Below are 26,736 nucleotides of genomic sequence, written 5' to 3'. Positions count from 1 at the left end.
GTTAGGAACTGATAGTTGGGCATGTTTTCTATCAAACAGTTAGAGTAAACCTTTGGTAAAGGTTTTCACCCTCAAATAGTTCCTCTAGTTACAATTTACACCAACCAAACTAATTATCTTTATGCTGTGGCATAAAACCAGATTTTATTCCTGCATAACAGTAAATGGAGGGTTTGGGGTTTTTAGTTCATTTTGGTTTTGAATTGTTGTCACAATAAAATTTGCACTGATGATCTCCTTGTTACTTCAGAAAAAACCCTCCAGCAGGGAGTTGTATAGGTCTGGAAGTTGCAAGAGGAAACCCCCTTGCTTTTTCATCGCTGAGTCAAATTCATTTTAACAAACTGACTGAACCATTATGATCAGCTCTTCTGAATTCCAATACAACTTGACAGCAAGAGTCCTATGTTTAGATTTTATGGTCTGCCTAAATCAGAACCTACCTTCCTATGAAGAAATGTAATATTTATTTAAGGACTTACAAGACTGATTCTCTGTTATGTCCCCAAAAGTTGTTCCAATGGAACAACTGTTACCTATCCCTACTTTTAAAAACATCTTCCTGACTCCTAGTACAAGCTTACCAAGTTTCATAAAACTCCTAATGAATTTTCTCAAGCATCTACTTGGTAAATTACACAACTTTCTGCTCCTGAGACTCTTCTTTTTCTTAATGTGCATATTTGGACTGCTTCATTCAATTTACATGCTTTTGTTCAGCTTTTATTTAAAAAAATATCCGAGATTTACAGAAAGCCTTTGATGCGATAGGATTTGGTGTAACTGTATCTTCTTTTTGGTATGTGTGCCCCACTACTCAGATGCTAAGGCAGAATATTATTAGCTACTAGAAAGGGAGCTAATCCATAGATTACATTTTATGGTACTCATCCGTGTTCAGTTCACACCTCTGCATCAAGAAATCCAAATCCCTGTCTCCTGTCTTGGAGAACATTTTAACCACCGGGTTCTTTAGAGCAGCTCTCAGCACCCAGGCTGTGTTGGCTCTTCTGCTTTATGAAAAGAATACAAATTCATGTGAAATGAGAAGGCAACATGGCTTTATCTGTTCCATGAGCTGGATGCTACTGCTGTGGCCCATGCCATGACTCTGCCTGCCATCGTAGTCTTGGGAGCTCTGAGCAACCTGGTCTAATGGATGGGGTCCCTGCCCATTGCAGGTGTTTGGAACTGATGATCTTTAGAGTGCCTTCCAACCCAAACCAATCTCTGATTCTATGATTCTAATGGCTCCCTCACATTGACTCCTTCACACTTCCACATATTTGTTTTCTCTACTTTTGCTCCTGGAATACAAACTGTCTGGCCGAAATCCCTTCCACTCCCTCTGTAAGTATTCCTCCTCATTGTCTTCAGTCATTCCCCTTTTCTTGTAATCCATGGGTTCTTCCTTAGTACTCTGGACTGCAACAGACTCTTTTTCTGCTTTATCCTCTGGAATTAAAAATGGAAACAATACTATTACTATTTGCTACTTCAATGTAACACTTATTCTTTTGCAATCATTTCTCTTTCCTTTCTGAGAGACCAATATGTTTTCCTACTCCTCTCTATGTCCCCTATTTATCCCATCCTTTTCCATCTTGGCATGGGGATGGATTAGGAAGAGCATTGCCAGTGGGTCAAGGGATGTGATGCTTCCCTTTGAGTCAGCACAGTGAGATGCATCAGGACTGCTGTGTCCAGTGTTGGGCTCTCCAGTACGAAAAAGACATGGACACACTGAAGTGAGTCCAGCAAAGGGCCATGAAGGTGGTGAAGGGACTGGAGCATCTTTGATATGAGAACAGACTGGGAGAACTGGGACTGCTTGGCCTGCATAATGTAAGGCTCAGAGGGATCTCATATATGTGACTAAATACTGGAAAGCAGGGGAGTAAAGGACATGAATTCAGGTGCCCAACAGCAGGACAATGGGCACAAGTTAAAATACAGAAAATTCTATTTAAACACACAAGCCTCTTAGTAGAGGTGGGAGCTTTCACTGTGACTGTCATTGGGTAGAAATCCAAGCTTGAAATGAGAAAATTCACCTGAGCTTCTTCAGTCTCTCATTAAAGACTTTCCAAATTTCAAACCATTCTAGGGATTTCATCTGAACTCTCTCTGATCTGCTCTCATTAAAAAGAGTGGGTTTATTTCTTGCCAACATTAATTCATTTTTTTTATATCACTTTGAGCCCCCCATTGCCTGTTCCTAGCTGTTTGATCTTTGCACTTAGCTCTTTAATTAAAAGAAGGCAAGCCAGCTTTTCCTGCTGCCTGGACCTCTCTCTAGGAGCTATCTTTATCTCTCATTCAGTTAGTGCCAACCAAAGTCTTTACCACCCATTTCTCTTGCCTTCCCTCCCAATCCATGAACCCCGCTGAACTACATTTGGGTAAGAAAACCCTAACAGAAACGTTATTTTTGAAAGATGATTCCCATTTAGTATTTTCTTTTAATGTCTCTCTAGCAAATTCTCAATTTTCTTATCTAGACTTTGAAGTTTGAGTTGTTCTTAAGTGAGGAAGTCATATGGCCTTGTATAACTCTGCTCTTTTAACAAACGTACATTTTTTCAGACTAGAAATCCCACCATAAATGCAACTTTTACATATTAAACCATGTTGTCTGGCATTAATTATGCTGTTCACCCTTAATTCTTTATTGATCGTATCCTCTTTTGCCTTCCTAAGATTTTTCCCTGGGTCAGCATTAAATTGACAGACCTATAGTTAGATTTTCAGCACATTATCCTTTGGAAACATTGAAAAATTTATTTCCTGTCTTCTCTGTTCAATCTTTTGGACAGTCACCATATCTCAGGGGATTTGTCCAGAATCCTGCTTTGAAAACAGCATTTTTAGAAGCTCATCAGTCGATACATTTACAATCAGTGTTCCAACTTTTCTGCTGTGTTGATATTTAGTAACTCACTGCTTTACTCAAGGAATAAAAAATATATATTTCCCTATTCCCTTCTGAAATAGTCTGTCTGTTTCCCAGAAATAAATAAGTATGTATGCTAGTTCTGTAAGTGAGGTTTTTGCATTTTTGCCTCCTCTCTGGCACAGTGTTGGTTATGGAACTAATCTCTAGGGGTGGCAGAGTTCCTGTGCTGGTTTTCCTTTGCTCTCTGCCTGGCATGGGGTGTTTTCACAAGCTGTGGTACGTGACTGGTGGCCACTGGAGAGGCAGGGTATCTCACTATTGTAAAATTTCATCCTCACAGTAGATAAACTTTTAGTAGCCACCTTTCATATTTATTTCCCCAAGGAAAAGGTTAAGTCTTGGACTACAAAGGCAAAAAAAGAGTTATGAAAAGAAGAAAGTTAACAAATGCAGTCTTGGCACACCTCCGATACCAAAGGTCTCATCCAACTAACTTCAAAGGTGTGAGTAATACCACAGCTCAGCAGCCAAGAGCAGAACAGCCAGGCTGAATCTTTACAACCAGTTTCTTAGCTGGTTAGCTCAACTGAATATGATCAATAAAACCCTAGAAAAAAAAAAAGCATTTCTCACATTAAGATTCTACAATTTCATCCTAAATGTAAACTATCCTATACTATTTCAGTCTTGCTCTCCTTTTGTGGAGAGACTCCACAGCTATTGACACTCTCTCTCTCTCTTCCCTTTTCTTTTTTTTTTTTAAAGGTGCAGAAAACTTGTTGGCATGCTTGATTTGTATTTGGTTTGTTAATCTTCACAACTGAAATGCTTCCTCCATCTTCATGGAGTGCCTGGAAACAGATGTTGTGCTGTTTTAGCACATCTTGAAGGTCAGCAATTGCTAGCATGGCAGAAAGCGGAGCCTTCAATCCTAGAAATTGGCCTGCTCATCCATATTCACATACGTGATCCAACCACATTTAAATAAATCAAAGACACTTGTTACAATGAACTAATCTGGACCTTTTACTGGAGGTTAAGGTAAGTGCAAATTTCACAAAGGTAAAACCTGTAATACACAAGGAAGTTTCTTAGGTAGATTTCATCCAGCCCAATTTCTTTTTAACCTGAATAAAATGGAAAACAAATAAACAGAAAAAAAAATCAGAAAAGAAGCCCAAAACCCTAGACTACAAAACCAAATCAATAAAAAAATCCCAACCAAAGTTTTTGGGTTTTAATTCCTTCCAGAGACAAGAAATGGTTTTGTTTGACAGGCTCACTTTTTTTTTGGATTAACCTTTATTTTACATGGCTTTTCAGAAGTTCTGCTGTACTTTGTCACTCTGGATCAATTCTGATGAATTTTCTGTTCTCTTGAATTTTTTTTTCCTATATGTGAGATCAAAACTCAAAGTGCCAATTACTTAACTCTTTAAATCAATGTCTCTTGGCTCTCCTTCAAAAAAAAAAAAAGACTGTTTGAAGCAGTGATTTGTTCTGCTTTCTCTGTTTAATCGGGGAAAATGGATTGCTTGCTCTTTGCACAATGATAATTGTCTCCAGCAGAAGGCAATAGAAATTATTTTAACTGAAATAGGTTAAACTGATAAGAAAGAAGCACAGTCATAAAGATAAAATAATTTAATATACAGATTCAATGTGATTACTGTCTTACACGTTTCAGCTCCTTTTGGCTTCAGGTACAATGGCCAGCACTTGGGTCTCCTGCAGGTCATAACAAAATGGACCTGCAAAAAGGACAACTTTTAAGACTTGAGAGTGGGTCTGTGAGCTCATGAACAAGTACTGAAAACAAATGCTACCGTGTTACATTTTGCAAAATCTATGATTCATAGAGGATATCTCTCTTACTGGTTCTATTTTAATCCTAACACGGGCAGCAGTGATCTTTACAGCAGTCTTCTAATGGTGTGAGACAGAATAAAGTGCAAAAGAATGTGGAATACAGATATGGAGGTGATACAAGTAGACCACATACAGGTTCATAGTTAGCATGTGAAGAGGAGAAGTGAACACCAATTGTTACTGAAAGAGAAGTTTGTTTTCTGTTCCAAGGAGTGTTTTTACTGAGGAAAGAATTCAGTTTTCTGAACTGTCTGGAGAGCAGATCTGTGGAGCCATCTGTTAGGGGACTTTGACACCTAAGATGAATCAGCCTCTGAGAATGTCTGTCTGTCTTTGCTTTCTATGAGAGAATACAAATGAACACAACAGACTATGTTCCTAATTTTTTTGATCATGTGAATCCCAACTAGAACAACTAAGAAAAGTTACTTGCAGTATATTCCCACAGTTGAAACTGTATGTGTAGTCCTGGGGCCTTTCTAAAAAAATTGCTTTCACCAATAAATACAAGGGTTTTCCAGGAGGTTACAGCACTCCACACTTCAATCTGTCTGTTATCACAAATAGGTCATTCAGGAAAATAAAAGGGTTCAGAGTTAAAAACGGAGGCCTTGGCACTAACTGATATTTATTAGCTGAAATCATATGTTGATATTAGCAGTAGTTTAAGCTTAAGGGCCATCTGAGATTAGAAACCTATTGTGCGAGCACACAGCACTGTGCATGGCTGTTTGCTGAGAGCCCTGGACCCAACAAGGCTGTGTTTAAACAGGCAAGGCTGAGCGTATGGGAATGGAAAATGGAATACAATGTATGAACAGTGACACTTGCTCATATATATATATGCATTAAATGAATTCTGTGATCCCACATTTGTGCTAGAGTTGGCACCACTCTGTAGCCTTGGAGTGGGATTGTGAGGAGGAAGTTCTGACTATGACTAGCTGGTATCTAGCTAGCCTGTTTCTTCCCTTTCTACACCCTGCAGATGCGCCTCTGCTATTGATGGGCTTTCATTCACATCCCAACTAGAAAATATCCAGGCAGGGCCAGGCCTTCAGAAGATGATGCATTGTGATTTTATGGCTGCTAAAAACTTTTTCATCCCTGAGCCACCTTGCTTCGCTCAGCTGCTGTTTGCCAGGCATCCATTTGAAGGAGACAGCACCACCCATAAATACCTAGTGCCAGTACTGAGGTTTGTGTCACTTGACACACTATTTCATCCTAAAGGCAATATAGGCCACACAGGCATATAAGACACCTTGAATCTGACAGCATTTTAAATAAATACATATGGTCAGATCATAAAGAGGGATAAATCAGTATAACCTTGCTGAAATTGGGTCCCTTAATCTGCACCAGTTACATATCTCAGTGCAAGTAACTCTGAGCAGCTGAGTCTCATGCATGTAAGGAGCCACACACCTGCCTCCAGGCACATTGTGCGGATTTGCAGACAACCCCTATGCCAGACTGGGCTGGCAACAGACTTAATTCTGGGAATCCTTTCAGCAAGTTACAGCCTATTTCTACCACACGTGCTCACCCCTCCTAAACACATCAACTGTGCATGCACCGTGGGCACCAAAGCAGTGGGGTCATGCAAAACAGTAAAGGAGACACTGGTGATGCCCATGAGGGTCACTGATATGCCAAGCCATGGCCTGATCTCTGTTACAGCTAAAGCCCACAGATGATGGCAGAACCAGCCCATGTGTTTAACTGCAAAAAGACATCAACGGCAGAGCTGTGAGGCCAAGGATTTGGCTATTATGTTCAACCTGTCCACATGTCAGAGGAAAAGGCCAGCAGTATTACATGCTAATAGCTCCCAGTAGTGAGGAGTTAGTCTTTTCTGTGAACACTTCCTTGCTAATGGATCTACGAAGTGTTTTCCTACTATAATAAGGTACAGTTAGCCTGTCAGAGGTGGTCCTCTGTGCCAAAGCCTACCCACGCAGGTTCTACAAATAATTTGTTCCATTTGCCCAAGCTCCCAGCAAATGGTTTATCATTCATTCAACAAAGGTTGCATTTATCAAGCGTTAAGGGGCCAGTAAAAGTCTACCATAAACTTCTGCAATGAGCTTCTGCACTGAGCATCCAGCAGTGTCACTTCCTCTATTATCTGGCCTTGTGTATGTATCGATCGGATATAGCTGGTTCTGGAGTGACCATGTCTGTTGCTGGGAATAGATCATGCTGGAATTTATTAACCCACTTTGCTGAGCTCTACCACCCCAGTCAGCACTGCAGCATAAGTTGTGTTCACGCAGGACTTCCAATTCTTATTGAATGAGGATTACATGTGAGCAGCAGGGACTGGTGAGTCATCAAAGGGTATAAATTCCAGGCTCTGTTTAAATGTAAAAAGGTGGTAAATGCATGATATATGAACAGTTATAGCCTTCCACAGTTGGGAAAGCAGAGTGCTATAAACACGATTTATTTTCAATATATTAAAAATTTCTTGAGAATTCTGCTGATAAATATCACAAGGGGCTTCATTCTTATTGTGCTGTAATTAAAACAAATGTTTCAAAAATGCCTGCCCCAAGGCTGACAGTAATGACAGTGGAAACTGGTGAAGAAAATAAAAGTTAATGAAACTGGACCAGAGTTAAGAGATGTCACAAAACTGACTTTGTTCCATATGTGCAAGTTCCATTTAGAAATATTTAATAGTAAGCATATAACTATTATTACACTTATAAATTAACCTTTGCTGACAGCAAATAGTTCATTATTAGTTACTCAGAGTCAGAGTTTAACACTGAGCACGTAGCTTGCCAAAACCCTTCAGCTTAGGGACAACAATCTACAAAAGATGACAGTGACAAATAGGCCACACTTTAATCTTTTGGACACTGCTCTGCGATCTTGTGAGGGGCAGTTCAAGACAGCTTTTTGTTGAAAGTGCTGACCTGGGTACCCCACAGGGCTCCCCCCATAGAAGAGGGGAGTCTGTGCATTCAAGTGTGCCTATGGCATTGGCACTAAGTCTGTTCCTAGCCCACTTTGCCATCGGGGTGGCTGGAAGGTAACCATATGTCAGGGAACTGAGCAAGTCAGGGAGCACCATATGTTCCTCCCTGCACTTTAAAAAAAAACAACCAAAATCACCATCACCAACAACAAAGACGTGTTGACTCACTCTTTGGACACGGATTAGCCTTTAGTATTAATTCCTAGTTTGATCCTCAACACAAGAAAAGGGACGAGATATCTTTACTGTAGAACTCTGCAAAAAATGCAAGAATGCAGCAGAATGCAGAATACAGAATACTTCACCTAAGCTGGCACAAGGAGCAATTCTGTCTTAAAACTGTGAAGGGGAGTCACTGGATGCATGGCCAAAGAAACCTGTTTCAAAACCATAGTTTTCTTGGAATAAAATGCCAGCTTGGAACAATACCAGGTGAGATATGAAAAATAGTTTTTAAAAACTCTTAACCAAACATAAAAAATCATTTGCTTAATCACAGTAATCAGAATGTAAAAGCACCTGAAATAATGAAATAAGATTCCTATGTTCTATGGTCTAAATAAAATGCGTGTAAGAAAGAAATGTACTTCTAACCTGATAATATCGTAAGAAGAAGGACAGGAAGAAATATATTGAATTTAGGAAGTCCTGAAAGGAAACAAAGGACTGAAAGTCATAAGAAATAAAGGAAAGAGAAAGGAGCCAAGAGGAACAGCTAGATGGAGATGGAAATTAAGTGCCCATCAAGCCTTTAATAGCAAGATGTATGAGCAGGATTTAGATGCGATGCACTGCTCGGAGCTATTACAAGTCTTTCTTCCACATGCCCAGGAGATAAAACTTCATTCTGAGGCTCATCTTCAGAAGAAGTCTTGTAAAAACAATTGCACTAAAAAGAAGTTGGTCAAAAAGCCTATATACTTTTTTTTCACAAGGCTTTTATCCATCTTGTTTTAGTGATCCATAGCACCAACAAGCAAAAGTGCAGTTGTTTGCTGAATGCAGTGATACGGTTTTAAAATGCTATTGGCAGCTTTACAAACTCTAATGATTTCTATATGACTTACAGGAGGACAAAAGCCAAAGAATCAAGGAAGAAGGAAATATGTGGAAGAGAGAGACCTAGAATTTATACTTGTTGCAAAGGACTGATACCTAAGTACAGTATGGAAAGCATATCACTAAGCTGGGACAATAAAGCAGAGGGATGTTTCTCTATGGAGAAAACTTAAGTGTTCTCATCTAGTTTCGGTAGTGTGTCAATTCATATACCAACTGTATTGCAGAATAACAGGGAGCAAGCAACAGGACTTAGCAATTTTAATGAATTGTGATGACATCCACAAATCCCAGTCGGCTGACATGAATTATCCTCATTTTTTACTCCATAATGGAAATAAATGAATAAAAGGAAGGGGATGGAGGTACTTTCCTGTTGCCAAATAAAGCAGCAGTGTAGGCAAAAGTAAGAACTATAAGTTGTGAAACAGATTATATACCACCATGAAAACAAATGACAAATGCCTTATCCTCACCATGAAAGGAAAAAATGTAAAATAATTCACTGATATGATATGACATGACCCCAGGAAGGTGAAATTTACCTTAAGACAATGGTGCTAAGCAGCAGAGCTGGACACATATTTTTACAAAAAGTCTGGAGAGTGGAGCTCTTAACTGACAATTGCTTACTGTATGCATATTATTCTGACTGTGGGCAATACTTTCATCTCAGTTAAATTCTTCCATGTAAGAGCAAACTCTGCCCTGTCCTCTCACTTGAGGAAATTTTCATAATTGTGGGCATTTTTATTTTGTTATGCTGAGATTTACAATAGCTTCATTAGAAAATGTAAATTTCAATTTTCTACTTATTCAAAATCTTTATTTTCCATCTCTTTCTAAGCAGTTCACAGATAGGATTCATCTGCATCTAAAACCAAAATACATAGATCCAATGAAGTTACCTTTGGCTCCTTTTGGTGTCGTAAAAAACGTATCTCTCTTGGGGGACAAATCCTATCCTAAGATGACTTTCTAATGTATGTCATTTAAAACACGTTTTGGATTTTGGCTACAGAAGGAGCCTCCTGGGAATAACTCAGCTTTAGATGTCCACTGCTAGATAATGAAAGCAGGCTGATTTGGATCCCTTGAAAATAATGAGACCTTCATATTCCTCTGTGGGTTGTGTGTCAATGGAGCATGATGACACTGCTTCAGAAATCAGTGAGCAACATCTAGGAGTCTGGATTTTCCAAGTTCTATCAGGTCCTCTGCTTTGTTCTTAGCGAGTCCAAGATGATGACTCTAAATTGATATCTGTGTAAAGGTCAGATCAGAGTGCAGGGAACCTGCCTTTGTGAAAACTAAGACTCCTGCCTGGGGCGGGCAACAGGATTGATGGAAAAAAAGTTTATATAGTAAGCAATTATAATGAAAGCTAGTGAGGATGTTGCTTGAGAAATCGTGTGCATTCAAAATGTGTGCATTTAAAATGTGTGTTTTTGTTAGGGTGGCTGGAGTACACCAGCTATGTCATATTGTAAAGGGGTTGTTCAATAGGATCAGATTTTTTAGAGCAAAACTGTTATTGATGAACCCAGACCCATACTATCCTTTTTTTCTGTGGTTTGACTATGGACTAACTCTAGATCTAAGGCCCATTAGTGACTGCAGCATATTGGAAGCACCACAGGAGTCCTTCCAATACTTTAGCTTTGTCAGTGAAGAATATGATCCAAGACTATTCTGAAATAAGAGTCCAAGTGGGGTGACTGGCACATCAAGGACATTTGATTCAAGTGTATACTGTTGATCTGAATTGAAATACTGATGTAGACACACAAAAAATTTCAGTTCCATTGCAAATCTCAAGACTTTGAAGCAAATGTTCATGCAGTCCCAATGAACCAAATGAGCCAAAGCATTTCCTTCCTTTTCCCCTTTCTAAAGTATTTTTTTTCAGAAACACTGGGAACAATTTCTTCTTCTTATAATGATATATGAGCTCCCTGTATCCATGAGAGTATAAAAGCAAGGCTTGTCTACCTACAATGCACAGAGGACTCCGTGGTATGAGAACTCTTAAGGCAGCTTGCCTGGGAATATAGTCAAGATGTCAGACAAGTCTCAGGTATAAGTTTCATCATGTGCAATATGTGTGTCCCCATCATGTGCCTCTGAGTTTATTGAATCAGCATTTTTTGTGTGTGTGCTGAAAGTTCTCAAATTGTTTATTTAAATGAGCCCAAATATAAAGGCATCCCTCTAGAAATAAAGAACATGGCCCAAATGGACCAGATGATTGTTCTGCAAAGCAATGACTCTGAGAAGACCTTGGATATCTTATTAGATAAACAAGAAATCTTTATCTCTTAGCAGTTACTCACAACTCCTGTGGGGCTGTCTGCTTGTGGGGACACTGATACATTTCTTACATATAGTTGTAGGAAGCCTCCCATTTCTCTAGCATTGGGAAAAATGTCATGGACATCTGGTCTAATCTTGTTGTCACTGCTTTTGAAAAAAATTACATTAAAAAAAAAAAAGTCAGAGTTCAGAGAAAACCTCGATAGATGTGAAGCCTGGAAAATACATTTCAGCATAACAGGCTGAAGGTGAGCCATCTTTGGTGTTTGTTGAGAAGCTTGTAGACTTACCCAAGTTCAGTGAGCTATATTGCAAGGAGAAAGTATAGAAGAGTCATCTAGTTAAGTGTAGAAAGGAACCAAGGACTGAATATTAAGTATATAGGATAAGAGCACATTGGAGGCTAACTGTCAGGGCCAAGAAAGGGATATCCATCTGGAAAAATGACAGAGACACCAAATTTTAAGAAGTTTTACACTATTTCCAAGATAAGACCTCCAAGGAGACACGTGTTCTAAGGGAAGTGGTTTTTCTGTGTACTCTTCCTCCAAGGTTTTAGGCATTGTGCCCCTAAATCCCTGTCTCAGAGTGATGCCTATTGGAATAATGCTGAAGAAGCAAATGACCACACAAATCAGTTACTTCTCCATCATTCCAAATCATTAAGCAAATCTAGATGACTTTCTGAAAATCCATTTCTATTCCCATGAGGAAGGCAAGTTTGATTTAACAGTTAAAAAAAGATTACAGGACAAATGTTAACAATTTCCTGTTCTCTTTGTGAACTGCTTGAAATTATGACACCACAGGTTAAAAAAATGGAGCCCTAGTTCAACCACAAATGTGCAATGCTGATGTGAGAGCCTGTTATTCAATGTAATTCTATGATCTTTGTTGGTATATAGGAACTGACATAATCAGTCCTGGGTCCCTTAAAATTAGCAATTATTCCAGTAAACTGTATGGAGAATGGAGCCATGCTTGCCATGTTTCTGAATGAGGGTTAATGTGGACACAATTCTCATATGAATTGGAAAAGAGGTGAACTAAACCATAGCTACTGTTGGATCTGTGATTTTCACCTTCCAAATCTCTGCCTTCCTCTTCCATGACTACGGAATGGAAAAGCTGAGGTGACCCCAAATTCAGGTTATTTTAATGTGTTCCTGAATATTGGCTTAAGGAGTGGGGATACCTCCCCTTTTCTTCTGAAGTTAGCACGGGCATATGCACCATGAACAGTGGAATAGAAATAATAAACAACATTAATAAGCTCTGAAGACAGATATTCTACTGTTTTCAGTCTTAAAAGAGATGGCATTCCTGCACAGGTACTGTGCAACTAAGTAACATTAATGTGTGTAATCTGTATCTAAATATTAATTAGGTCTCAGGTTTGAACGCTCACATTTTCACATCCCAATACAAGACTGAAAGACTTGGCAATGTAATTTTCTTTCTAAGCTTTTTCCTTTTAAATTGAATGCATTTCTCTTCCTTGCTTAGTGTGTGCACAGATCAATCCCACCTGCTCTCCTCATATCAGTAAATCTATTGACACAATGAGACCACTTTTGAGAGAGAGCATTGCCTGCCCTGGGATTCCTGGTGCACAGCAAAGCAAACTGACATAATTTCTAGAATTTTGTGGCATTACAGCTGCTTTCCTCCATGCTGCTTTTATGTCCCCACAAGCTCATGTCTCCTTTTCTCGATTATCCTTGCTGGAGAGCTGACTGCCATCTAGCGATCCCTGAACCCCCTTGTTCCCTATTGTCACTTTACAATATGCGTGTCTTACAGCTCCAATCTCTTAGTTTATAGCCTGCCCTCTTTGTCTTTTCCCCTAGTGTTATGAGCAATATCAATTATAAAGCTTTGAAACACAGCCCACCAATCCGAGCAAAGGACAGACTAAATGGGATATGAAGTCATAATTTTAGTCCACGTAATTTTTTTCTCCATCTGTATTTTATAGAAGGGATATTGGATTTCTGTGTTTCACTATAACCTTGCTGTCAAATAAAATCCTTCAGCAAGGAGGTGGGTTGTTTAACCCACCAGAAGTGAATCAGTGAATGTGGCTGAATGTATTTACCACGTTAATATGCCCATCTGCCCTGGTACCTGCTGTCTGTGCTTTTTGGCTGTTCCTCTAAGTGACTTGGTGCAGCTGCCTGTGTGTTGAGGGAGATACAGAGTTCAACTGTTTCCAGCACCATGGCAAGAAAGCCCACTCGGAGCAAGCCCTAATAACTCCATGCTGCAAAAGCAAGTATCCTCACTGCACAAGTCCTTAAACCTCAGCCATTCCCCAGCAGGTACTTCTCCCAGCAGTGACAAAATGAGGCACTATATATAGAAACACAGTCCTATTCTTGTTTAGTTACCTAATCCAAATTAGATACAAACTGTCCTTAATTCATTAACATCTGAGCAAGACTCAGAGGAGGTAAAGCTGTCTCTAAGTGCTGATAATTAATTTCCAAATCTAATCCAATTAAAATGAACGTCAAAGGGATTTTAAGCAGGAAATCCAAAATGTAAGGTATTTGAAATAGTACCCTCTTTTCCCATACAGTCCTACATATTTCCACTTTAGCAAGCGAAGGTCTTCCTGCCTATTTGTCTGTGTGTCCATTTGGAAATGGATGAAGGAGGAGGAGGATAGCAAATTAAACATTTCACAGTGGCAGGCAAACAGCGTACTCTCCAGATTGACATGTAGCCAGTCTGATTTAAAAGAAAAAAAACAACCAACAACCATGAGACTAATGTTGAGCTGGCAGATTTTTCCATGCTTTAGAATAGCAATCATATTAAAAAGACAGGTGCACAAAAACACTAGAGAAATCAGTGTGATTTATTCAGTATGTTCAGGGAATCCCAGACACATGTTGATCCTGGGAGGAGAACGAAAAGCTTCATTATTCAGCAAACAGAGAAGGAAAGGGCAATTTGTCTGAAGACCACGAGGACCCTAGAAAATGCTATATATCAAAGCATTATGAATACAGTTGCTACAGGCAGGAGCACCACTTATGTCCTATGACAAACCAGCCAAAGCTGAAGTGCAATATACCTGGGGTAGCCACACTGATCACTGAGCTTTGCAGGTCTAGAGATGATGTAAACAACATAACTAGCTTTGAAAATGATTCAGGTGAGATCTGTAATTTCTTTTCTCTTAGACCAAATTACTTTCCAGAAGAATTGAAGAAGAAAGCATGCACAGATACTAGGGAAAAGTACATGCAGGAGGGATTCTGCAAATGACCTGGGTCTGTTTACAGCCTCTACCGCTGCTTTGTTGATGAAAAAAAGTAGTTGCTACTGTGTCCCTGCTTCAGTCTTCCCATCTGGAAAAGGTGGTGATTGTGGCAGTCTTTGTCAAGCATCTCACAATCTATAAAGGTAAAACACTATTCAAAAACAGTTTCCTGCAACAGAGCATACAGCAGGTATGTCTATATAACAGCATCAGTGCTGGCACTGCTGGTCGTGGTCGTGTCTCTGGCTTCAGTTTCAAAGTGCTTTCAAAACTCCTTCCTAAAAGCTTGGCAAATGACGTGAGCTGTACACCTCCTATCCTGCTAGCAGCACCTGGGCTGATAGTTTGAGGCCAGTTTATCTACAAAAGCTCAAGTCATGGGGTATACTATGGAGAAGGCACCCTTTTGTGCCAGGCATTTGCATTGCTGGCAGAAAGCCTTCACACCTAGCAGTCGGCTGCTAAACTTAGCAGCAAACAGTGGGGATGTTCCATTCCGGCTGTGGTGGCAGGTGGCTCAGCAATAATTAGTCACATTCTTCTCTCCTTGCAGGCATCAATTCATTTCCACGTTATGTCTCTGCGTCTGTCTTATTGATTAGTGATACATGGCGCAACACAGGGAAGCCATTCCTGGTCAAACAAAACTCTCGACTAACATGCTGGAAAATACGCAGGAAAATTGACTACCCAAGCAAAGAACTCAATAAAAACAGAAAACAAAGCCCCCAGGAGACATCCCATCTTGTCTGTGACCCTGTCCACTCAGGCTATAGCCAAACTGCAAACCTAAGTGCTGCAGGCATCTTCCCAAGGAAAGCATTCATAGGGAGCTACAAGATCCAGAAACCCAAAGAGTCATGTTCCCACGAGCTGGGATCTCTGGCTTGTGAGGCTCAGGGCTCACTGAAGTGAGATCTTGTCCCAAGGCAGCCTGAGAGGTTGGTGCATCTTTGAGAAAAAGAAGCTGTCCTTGAGAGATGAAACCTGGCTCAGCAGATGTCATTAGTAGCATTGACTTCAGCATGAGCAATGCTTCCCCCAGCAGCAAACTGTGTCATGGACAACCATCCACCTTGCAGGTTGGACTAATTAAAGGGCAGCTACTCTGCCAGCTGGACAATCAATGCCTTTTGTACTGTGATTATGGAAAGTAATCATTTGCTGGATACCTTTATGAAGCAAAATAGCTCTCAAGGCCCTCTGATTAAAAAGAGGACAAACACCTCCACCTTTGATGGATGCAGAGAATATTTTCTGTTTTCCTGGGTTAGTACAGCATCACCATTTCAGAAGTCTTGAAAATGCTGGTTTCCACACTCTCAAACAAAGGAATGCCTTCCTTCCAAACAATACCAAATATTCCACTGGACTGCTGGGAAAGCACCAGGAATTGAATTGTAACATTGGTTATTTCATGTTGCTTCCAGTGATAATGAAGCACTTTTTCCTATTATAAAAGAACATTTTGTAACCCACTTCTGTTAGTTGGTCTGTAAAAGATTTGCTTTGAGATGTTTATTATTTACTCAATACTTAATTGCCACGCTAGAATGCATTCACAGAACAGCACATACTGATTTTTATTATCAATTGGGTGGTTCTGTTTTTCCTTAAGAAGCAAACAAAGTATTTCCTGTTGTATTTCAGTTATCCATTGATCCTTAGGCAAAACCAGCAAAAATTCAGAATAATATGGCTGTGATATAATACACATACAGTTTTATTGTAGAATTGGCTTTGTCCATTTATGTTTCTGATTGGCTGCTTGGGCACATGGAAATTAAGGCATAAATAATAAGTTGCTGTACATGATATTTCAATTTTGGAGGAATGACAACAGAAATGAGAATGCTGGGGGCCCACATACATTGATCTCTCTTGGTATCCAGAAGTAAAATGAGATGTCACATAGAGCTGCCCTAGCTCTTCACAGGTTTTTCACCATAGCATTTCAGTAAAAAACAGCATTAAAAGGAAGACCAAACCCTCAGCCAATGTCACTGTAAACAGCTTGAATGTGACCCTGTTTTTACTACACAGATGACAGCTCCCCACTTCATCTCTCCAGCCATTCCTTTTAAGTCTGTCAGACTATTGTAACTTTTCACCCAGCACCAAATGAGCAGCAGCGTGGATGTCCTTGTATTGCTTAAAAACAGGTCTGTAAGGTTTCCCTCAGCCAGGGTGCATTTGAATAGTCTTTGTATGCCTTTGAGCAGGTGGATAACTAACCACAGCATGACCGTGCTGTGAGAAATCAAATCTATTCTCCAATCAGCATTTCTGCTTTCTTTTACCTAATTTTCCTTTTCTTCGTTTTGGTACCTGAACAACGAGTTAGCAAGAGAAAGTAAAAGGAAAATAAGTCACTTTAAATACCCCATCACATTAAAAGTACAGATTTAAAAAGCAGTTTGCTAAGTAGATAATTCATTCTTTTGCAGACACCTTTGCTTTTTTCTACAGTGAAAGAGAACATTTTCTTTTCATGGCCACTGGGATTCCAGCAGGGGGTTGACTTCAATGAAAGGTACGCTTAGCCATAAATTTAGATACGGTGTCAAACTGCCATGATTAAGGAATTACGTTACGTTAGGTCATGAAAGGTGAACAGAAATATTATAAAGAAAAAATGGCATCGCACTACATATCAAGGCAAAATGTCCTCATATGTATTGTTAGCAGACACTTCAATCATTTTGTCTTAAGTATAAATGTTTCTCACGTAATGGGTTCATTGTACAGCTGGTCCATTGCTGGTCTCCTGTACGGGGCCAGCCCAGATGCTCCTGTAGTCCCTAGGACTCCATCGCTTCTCATAAACAGGTTCTGGACAGGACTGGCCATGAGCTGTCCCATGGTTCCCAAGACAGGGAATCAGCAGAAATGGTGACCACTGAAGAGCAAAACCTGCTCATAGAAGCAGGGAAAGACTTTTTTTCCCCCTGATGTTCATAAAAACAATTTTAAAGGACCTTTTCTTTTTTTCAGGAGAACACAGATATGTATACGGAAAAACACATTTAATAAAAAATTTGGTTTTTTAAAAAATAAACAATAATCCCCTGTCAAATTTCTCAAGTTTTTGTTAATATAGACTTAAAAATCATCTGAATTTTAATGTAGAAAGCTATTGTCTGTCAGAGATACAGACTGGATGGCTGAGCAGTAGAATATTAACCCATACAGTATATGGCTTAATCTTTTAATTGTTTATGGTATGTTATATTGTATCTACTACATATGTATAGTACATATGGATTAGATTATTTTTATGTGCACAGTTTCAAATTTGTATATAAAATTTATGTATAAAAATGCTAATATATAATAACCTATGGTAATATATAATAGAAATTAATATATGTATATAAAATATTTTCAAAGATTCCCCTGTGTTTGAATATACATACATAAATGTATCTATATATACTTGAAATGGTATGAGAGAGAGAGAGATATATACATAAATATATATATGTGCATGTGTATATATATACATAAATAAATATATGTGCGTGTGTATATATATATATATATATATATATATATATATATATATATATATATATATAAAATGTTTATTGAAATTTAAGGAAATGGATAGTGTTTGTCCTACCATGTGTCCTTCACTTTGTCTTGATTATTCTGAGTCCAGAATGTGTTTCTCATTATCCTTACTATTATCATCTCTGTTTTACTTTGGATACCACTGACAATCCTAGAGTGAGATGCAGTGGGGCATTTACCATGGGCAGAAAAACCTTAGGTTGGGGAATCTTACTTTAGGTAATTTCCTGCCAGTCAACACAAACATCCACAAACTTCTCTGGGTGTTAATGAAAAGAAGAGAAATACTAGATTTTTAAACTGTACAGAAACATCTCTCTCCCCTCTTCCCACCACATTGTCACCTACAGCCACAATCCCTCTAAATGTTCTTGTCCCAGCATGGGTTGCTCACGGTTGCAATCCCTCAGGGGTGTCCCTGCCTCGGCATTGATCACCCACAGCCACATTCCTCATGGATGTCACTACCCTTTTTGGCATCAATTGTCTTCTCACAGAATTGCTAAGGTTGGAAATTGCCTCTATGATCATCAGGTCCAATCGTTAACCCCAAGAGATGGCCGCTGCCAGTTTCTTTCTTAAATTTTTCTGAGCAAGTGCAGTGTGCTTTTCACTGCCTGGATAATGGTGGAGATTTGTCATGCCATAGTTTCTCCATCGTTGCTTTCATGTCCTAGGGGCAGTGTGCAGCTGATTTCAGCAGGCACACAATGGCCTCTCCGGCACAATTCCCTTGATAGGAGAGCCTGAAGCACGTGCCCCAGTCCATAAGGTATGACTCTGAAAAACTCCACCCATCGCCCATTAAAAACAGATATTTAATGAACATCTTCTGAGTGTTACAAGTTAACCTGAACAAACTGAACAACAACCATTTCCCCAGTGCCCCCGGCCCAGGCCGTGTGCCGTGTGTGGAGGCTGAGGAACCCCAACATGTACTTGGCTGTGAAGACACCTATGCACAGCCTGGTTTGGGCAAAGCACAGGAAGTGAGACAGTGGCTGAACTTTTCCCATGGGATCAAAGTATTAACCTTAAATCTTCAAGTATTCAGTAAACCATCAAGCAATTTCCTTTACCAGACTGGCAGTGAATTTACTGAATTGGAAGGAGAGCAGGAGTCTGTATAACCACTCCTGACCAGTACTCATGAGAAGTAGGAAGGGTGCTGGCTATGTCCATGTAGAATAAATGTAGGAAACGTTGCCCCTGGGTCATAGCCGTGAAGACTTAGGACAGAAGACCTTAGCAGGGCCTATTGCAAGCCAGTGCAGCTCCTGACCTAACTACAAAACTGAAGGAAATCTGACAGCACAGCACTGGGGACAGGATGGAGACAACCTTTTCATCCACAGTGCACACCACATAGAGATATCTTGAGTGAAAGATGACTCAGTCCTTTGAATAGTATACAGTGTGCTCCAGCAGATTTTTGTTTCCATGGGCACTAACCCAGAACTTCATGTAGGCTAAGCTCCTATATTGTTTACCTTGCCAGATTCTTATTAAAGGTTCCAGTGACTTTGCTCCTTGCTGTAATAACAATTCTGCTTGTGAAATGAATTTTCTTTCCTGCAAATGCCAGACTCCTGAACTACTTGTTCAGGGTGAAGCAGGTATCATAGAATGGTTAAGGTTGGAAGGTACCTTAAAGGTCATCTAGATCCAAACCCCTGCCATCTTTCAATAGACCAGGCTGCTCAAAGCCCCATCCAACCTGGCCTGTAACACCTAGAGTGTTGGGGCATCCACAAATAGGGATAGGAAATTCACAACTATGCACAGCTTCTTAAGAAAGGGAAACGGCAAAATAATGTGCTGAGCTGATATTTTCTGAGGTTTCTAGGTTTTCTGATGGCACAGGGCAGGAACCTACACTGTGTTCAAGCCAGGGTTTCCCTGCAGTTGCCCACCAGAGTAGAAAACAATAAACTGGACTCTTCGGGGCTTTAGCCATCAGGTTGTTTTTAAAGCTTTCCAATTGAAAATGCTCCTTTCTTATCATAGGTCCTATCTAAATATGCTCCCAACAGTCTATAAAAGTAAACAAGGCTTTCTCATTTGGGGTGTAAGTGGAGATAATATGTTGAGACTGCACTGTGCATCCGACATTCCTTTCTGTTGTCTGTATACCCCTTTCACTATTTCCTGCCCACTCACAACCAGTAATTCATGCCATACACTTTTGTCTTGTTTCAGTGCCAGTCTATCTCAAGACAGCAGGAATAACTGCACTAAACAACCCTCCTTGCAGATTCCCAGCCTATTGTTTACATGGCAATAATGTCTCCTGTCATTACACCTTTGAAAACAGGCCAGTCCCAGACAAGAATGGTTTCTCTGCCTTCATGCTGCTTCATGCTTCATTTGACTGCGTGGGTCCTGCCCTTGGGAGCCATTTGCAAGCAACATACACTTTGAGGAACTTTTTCCCATTTATGGCAAAAGTCCTGGGGAGCCTTCAGCCTGTGGCACACTCATGACACAGCTCTTCGAAGCACTTGGCAATGGCTTCTTCATCATTTTTTCCGGTGGCTGGTGATCAGACTGTGCATCCATCTCATGCCTGGAGCTGTCACACTGGCATCATTCTTTCCCAAGAAGCAAAGCCATCAATCTCTTTTTTATTTTTTTTCCTGAGGAAATAATGTGCATGTGCCTCCTGGGCGTCTTTTGGCAAATGTGCTGATCAGTGGTTTTGCATCACTGATGTTTTGCAGTGGAGTTCCAGACTTCAGCTGTAGCTGATCCACAGAACTGTAACACTGCAGAAATGGTGTTGACTTGGAACTGCCTTTAATCTTACACAAGCTGCTCCTTCGGTCTTCCCCACTCATTATGTGGTGACTGTATTAATAGCTCTTGGCCTTCTGACACAATGTGTTCATCCATGGATGGCAAATCTTTTAGATATTGGCAGCAAATTTAGCTTAAAAAGCACCCCAACTCTCTCATTACTGATGGTGCCAAGACTAATCTCTGTCAATGTCAAATCTGGTAACAGGGCCAAGGACTTAGCATTGCTTCCCTAATTTAAATTTCAGATCTATTCTCTTCCTTTCAATCCAATCTTGTCTATTTAGTCCTTTTCCCTTGGTGCTTAACCATATGCTGAGGAATCCAATTCTTTTTACGGCCTTGAATCAAGATGGGGAGACCTACTGTCTCTCTAAATCCTGATGCTAGGTTGGTTAAATTTCTTCTTTTCAAGCTGAACCTGATGATGTGAACTTCTCTGCCATCTATTCCCTGCTGAGAGAAAACAGAGTGTGCACTAGCTTATGTGCTGCCAAGGATACGTGGTTTCTGCTGCTGTACGGTGGGTGGGTCCACATGCATATACTGGGAGTTATCCAGATTTCCAGGAAAATGAGTCTATGGGTAATACACACTCGTGAACTCCTTTTATTGTAGACAAGTGATTTTCTTCTTTTTACTCTGTGCTACAGATTTTTAACTGTTATTTCCTGCCTATCTTGCAATAATTATGTGAAAATGAATCAGTAAATGTTTACAAAATACTCCAGACATAAAACTGCTAGATAAGTACTAAGTATTATTTTAATTAGAATTAATAGCAATAATAGAACTAGATTGAGAGCCTTTCCATGACTGTAATACTCGTTTTCAGAGAGAGACCTTAAACTGACCTGATTATTTAGCAAGTTACAGCTACATAGTGTAGATAATTAAAAATAAATTACTATCAGGGTTCTAAAAGTAATTGAAAATCATGTTAATAAATTTAGATGGGAGAGAAAAAAGAGCCCAATGCAAAAAATAAACCAGCTCATCTAGCCATCTCAGGGGTTTTTGAACAAGTGGAAAGGATTGAAGCCTACAGGATATAGAGCAAGCCTATAAATCTCTGGACACCACTGGCAATTATTACTGCTTTCCTAAAGACCTGAGCTCTTAAGAAGTGGAGCAGAATCAACGTGGCCAAGTATGTCTAGCAGGGAGCTAGATGTAACCATCCCTTGAGGCAAAACAGAGAGCAGAATATGATGACAACGGTTTGCAGGTAGATCAGGTCGTGCTCTGTTTGGATTAAGCGCTGTTGGAAGCTGAAAAGGGCCTTTGCTGTCTTATTTATCACAGAATCAAAAGCACTCTGGTGGTTGATTGCATCAACTTCCCCATGTGATATGCACTGCCAGTGGATATCTAGCTCCAGATAGGACCTTCCATCTGGAAACTGCAGTATTTACCACTAAGGCTTAAAATAGACATAGCTGACAAAGTCACTCTGAGTGGGGGGAGTAAAGAAGATGGAGACAGGCTTTTTTTTTTTTTTTTTTTTTTGAAGCAGTGGGACAGAGGCTGTCACAGTGCAATACCTTTCCCAAGGCCTGCTCTACGCTCACTGTTAGGCAGAGGAGCGTAGCAGAAGTGCTGTCTGAAAAACTCAGATTCAGTCCACAATTTGCAAGTACGAGGACAGCAAATTTTCAGGATGAGCATGATGTAGAATTTTGCAGTTCAAAGCCTACTGGTGCTACTGATTGCCCTTAGGGAAATCACTTAAAGTCAGCAGGAACCTTATCATTCAGGAAGAAGGAACACAGAACAATAAGAATTCAATCCTATGCACTGTCTTTGGATATTCAGTGGCTTTGTTGGGTGAAATTTCCCTGTTCACATGGTAGAATAGGAAGTAGGAAAGACTGAGCGATAACTCTATTAACAGCTTAGGCAGCCTTTGATTTACAGAACCAAGCAGTCATTACACTGGGTTAAGATCCCAAGAAGTGTCCAGATTTTGTTAAAAGAAAAGGTGGAAGAAAGAAAGTACTCTGTAATGAAAAAAAGAAGAGGTTGGAGACAAAACTTAGAGTCTCCCAAAAAACCAACAGTGTCCAAAAAAAACAAAAATAGAAGCCAACATGATAGGAAAGAAAGGCTGTTACTTTGGACTAGATGCTGAGGGAGAAAAACAAAATCAAAGCATCACTTTCTGATGAGGGGGCAGTGCTGTCTGTACCTCTGTAGATGTGCATCAGCCACTACAGGGATGAGAAAGCGAGAGTTGCAGTAGGAAGGAGTGAAAGGAGATGTTGCAGATAGTGGTACTCAAGACATCAGTTACTCACTTACAAGGAATTTGTGACACCTGTGTACGTGCTGGCACCACTACTGCCATAGATTTTTTTCTCTGATTTTAGTATCTGTGCAAATGGCCTCAGCAGTGCAAGAGTTAATATTAACAACAATGATATGGTTGCACTTTATCTGCATATGCTTTGCTATCCAGCTCTTTTCTAATTCTGGCTAGGCTGCTCGCTCCCTAAGCTTGGCAGCCAAGAGCCGCTGCACTAAACGTGAGTGAAATGAGAGTCTTGACTGTTCATGGTTTAATCAATAATAGATTTAGGAGATGAAGTCGCCCATGCTCTTCATTTTTGAATCTCAAGCCCCATCTGCTGCTCGCTCACTGATTTGGTCTCATCCTGTGAATGCCTCTCTGATGATCTTGTTTACTACAAGTAAAATACTTGCCACTCAAGAGTTCAGTCAAGTATGTACTTTTGCGGTCTTACCAATTATAGAAAATATTGGTATTGTCAAAATACAGTCTCTTTTGCATCATAAATGCTGCCTGATACCACATGAGTGTTTATTTTTGAGCATTTTTTCACCTGAAAAGATCTCTAGAAAAACTGCAAAATCAGACAGAGGAGATCTGGATGAAGAGGCTTCCATTGTGAGTGAGGAGTCAGCAGGAAGGGGTGGAGCTTCCCTAGTTGCTGAGTGACTGATTAGAAGAGGCCTCTAGGGAGTGTGGCATGTCTCTGGGGTGTGGCCGTGGCAGTTCGGGCGGCACTTCGCGCAGGTAGGGCTTTAGGTTTTTCTTTCTGCTAGTAAGGGTTGCTGTGTATTGTTCAAGGTGTGTCTGGTGGCTGGCTGTTTTTGCGGTTTCTGTTAGTAATGGTCTCAACACGGTCAAAAACTGTAGTTTGTACAAGTGTATGTGGCCAGCGGGAGCCCTCCAAAAAGGATACATCTGTACAGACCCACTCCTGCCTGGAATGTTTGAGCTTATTGGTGGTTTCAGGGGGTATTGTGGAGGAGGCTTGCCTGCGGTGTGAACAGGTGAGTGACCTCCTTTCGCTGGTGGCAGAGCTTAGGGAGGAAGCTGAAAGATTAAGGAGTATCAGGGAAAGCGAAAGGGAAATAGACTGGTGGAGCTCAGCCCTTTCATCTTGAAGGGAGACACACCCCGAGTCAGAGGGCCCATATGCCCTCCACTCTCAGGCAATAGACGAGCACCTGGAAGATGAAGGGGAGTGGAAATGGGTCCCTGCTCAGGGAGGTAGTATTAAAAATTCCTCCCATTCCCTAGTCAGGTGTCACTTCAGAATAGGTATGAGGCCCTGGATCTAGAGAGCCAGTCAGATGATTTAGATATAGATGATTCAGAAGATTTAGAAGAAAATTATCTGCCCAGTGAGCCTCTCAATTATGATTCATTTGTAAGAAGGATCACCACCTCTAACATCAAGAAGAAAAGAGAGGAACAGAGGGCCCTATATGTCGACCAGACCCATCCCACAGGGAAGTCTGCTGCCTCCCTGGAGCCCGGGTACAGGATATCACTGAGGGACTTCCTGGGCTGATTCAGCCCTCTGATTATTACCCACTGCTGATACTCCAAGCTGGCAGTGATGAGATTGAAAAGAGGAGTATTAAGGCAATAAAAAGGGACTTTAGGGCACTGGGTCAAGTAGTTGATAGGACAGGGGCACAGGTAGTGTTCTGCTCAGTCCCTCTCGTGGCGGAGAAAAATGATGGAAGAAATAGGAGAACTCACATCATTTACAAGTGGCTCAAGGGTTGGTGTCATCAGCAAAATTTTGGATTCTTTGATCATGGGGCAACTTTTATGGTACCTGCCCTGCTGGAACCAGATGGATACATCTCTCTGTTAAGGGCAGAAGGTTTTTAGCTCATGAACTGGCAGACCTCATTGAGAGGGCTTTAAACTAGGTTTGAAGGGGGAAGGGGATGCAGCTGGGCTGTCTGGAAGCAGGCCCAAGGGCGGTGGCCTGAGTTAGGGGTGAAATCAGTAGGCCAGCTGAGGTGCATGTATACCAGCACACGCAGCATGGGTAACAAACAAGAAGAGCTGGAGGTCATGGTGCAGCAGGGAAGCTATGATGTAGTCGCCATCACTGAAACGTGGTGGGATGACTCACATAGCTGGAGCACTGCATTGGACAGTTACAAGCTCTTCAGAAGAGACTGGAAAGGGAGAAAAGGAGGAGGGGTGGCCCTTTATATTAAGGAGGCTGCTGATGCCATGGGTATTGAAACTGATGAAGTTGAATGCCTATGGGTAAGAATTGAGGGGAAGGCCAACAAGGCTGACATCCTACTGGGAGTCTGTTATCGTCCACCCAACCGGGAAGAAAAAGTGGACAACTTATTTTATAGGCAACTAGATAATGTTTCAGGATCATCAGCCCTTGTTCTTGTAGGTGACTTCAACCTGCCAGACATCTGCTGGGAACTTAATACAGCAGATAAGAAGCAGTCCAGGAAATTTTTAGAATGTATGGATGACAACTTTTTGTCACAACTGGTGGGTGAGCCAACCAGGGGAAGGACTATGTTAGACTTGTTGTTCGCAAATAGAGAAGGGCTGGTGGGAGATGTGGTGGTTGGAGGCCGCTTGGGGCAGAGTGATGATGAAATAATAGAGTTCTTGATAATTGGTGACATCAACAGGAGCATCAATAAGACTCTTACACTGAACTTCCGGAGGGCAGACTTTGGCCTATTTAGGAGACTTATTCAGAGAGTTCCTTGGGAAGCAGCCCTTAAAAACAAAGGAGTTCAGGAAGGGTGGACATGCTTCAAAACAGAGATCTTGAGGACACAGGAACAGACTGTTCCTGTGTGCCAAAAGATGAGTCGACGAGGTAAACGTCCAGCCTGGATGGGCAAGGAGGTTTTGGACGAACTTAGGAATAAAAAAAGGATGTATCATCTTTGGAAAGAGGGTCAGGTCTCTCAGGAAGTATTTAAGAGGGCTGCTAGAGCATGTAGGAAAATAAGTAGGGAGGCCAAAGCTCAACTTGAACTTAAGATGGTGACTTCTGTAAAGAATAATAAAAAATGTTTTTACAAATATATTAATGGTAAAAGGAAGGGTAAGACCAACCTTTGTTCTTTATTGGATGAGGGAGGGAACTTAGTATCTGCAGATGAGGAGAAGGCAGAAGTACTTAACGCCTTCTTTGACTCAGTCTTTAGCGGAAAGATGGCTTGTCCTCAGAACTGTCCTCTTGGGTTGGTTAATAGTGTCAGTGAACAGAATGGTCCCCTTGTTATCCAGGAGGAGGCAGCCAGAGAACTGCTGGGATGCTTGGATATTCTTAAACCTATGGGACCAGATGAGATCCATCCCAGGGTGATGAAGGAGCTGGCAGATGAGCTTGCAAAGCCACTCTGCATCATTTACCAACAGTCCTGGCTCACTGTTGAGGTTCCAGATGACTGGAAGCTGGCCAATGTGAGGCCCATTTACAAAAAGGGTAGGAAGGAGGAACCTGGTAACTATAGGCCAGTCAGCCTGACCTCAGTACCTGGTTAAGGTAATGGAACAGCTTGTACTGAGTGTCATCACACAGAATTTACAGGACAGCCAGGGTATCAGACCCAGCCAGCATGGGTTTAGGAGGGGTAGGTCATGTTTGACCAACCTGATCTCCTTCTATGACCAGATGACCCGCCTGGTAGATGCAGGAAGGGCTGTGGACGTTG

At 40.9% G+C, this 26,736-nt stretch overlaps 1 protein-coding gene across 5 annotated transcripts in view; it reads left to right on the top strand.

Annotated features, from left to right (window-relative positions):
* EPSTI1 (epithelial stromal interaction 1) overlaps positions 1-26,736 on the top strand; it is an 89,443-nt gene that overhangs the window by 52,222 nt on the left and 10,485 nt on the right. The window contains exons 11-13 of one of the 5 annotated variants that reach the window (XR_011149795.1): positions 3,662-3,937; positions 14,318-14,540; positions 16,845-17,670. The gene's annotated coding sequence lies outside the window, so the exon portion shown is untranslated. Of the gene's footprint in view, positions 1-3,661; positions 4,080-14,317; positions 17,671-26,736 lie in introns of those variants that run through there. The other 4 variants (XR_011149794.1, XR_011149793.1, XR_011149803.1 and 1 more) reach the window with 4 other exon arrangements.

The sequence above is a fragment of the Aphelocoma coerulescens genome, chromosome 1, assembly GCF_041296385.1.
Source record: "Aphelocoma coerulescens isolate FSJ_1873_10779 chromosome 1, UR_Acoe_1.0, whole genome shotgun sequence".
NCBI classification, from domain to species: Eukaryota; Metazoa; Chordata; class Aves; order Passeriformes; family Corvidae; genus Aphelocoma; species Aphelocoma coerulescens.
Note: the sequence above shows the minus strand (reverse complement) of the source record. Positions and strands in the feature narration are given on the sequence as shown.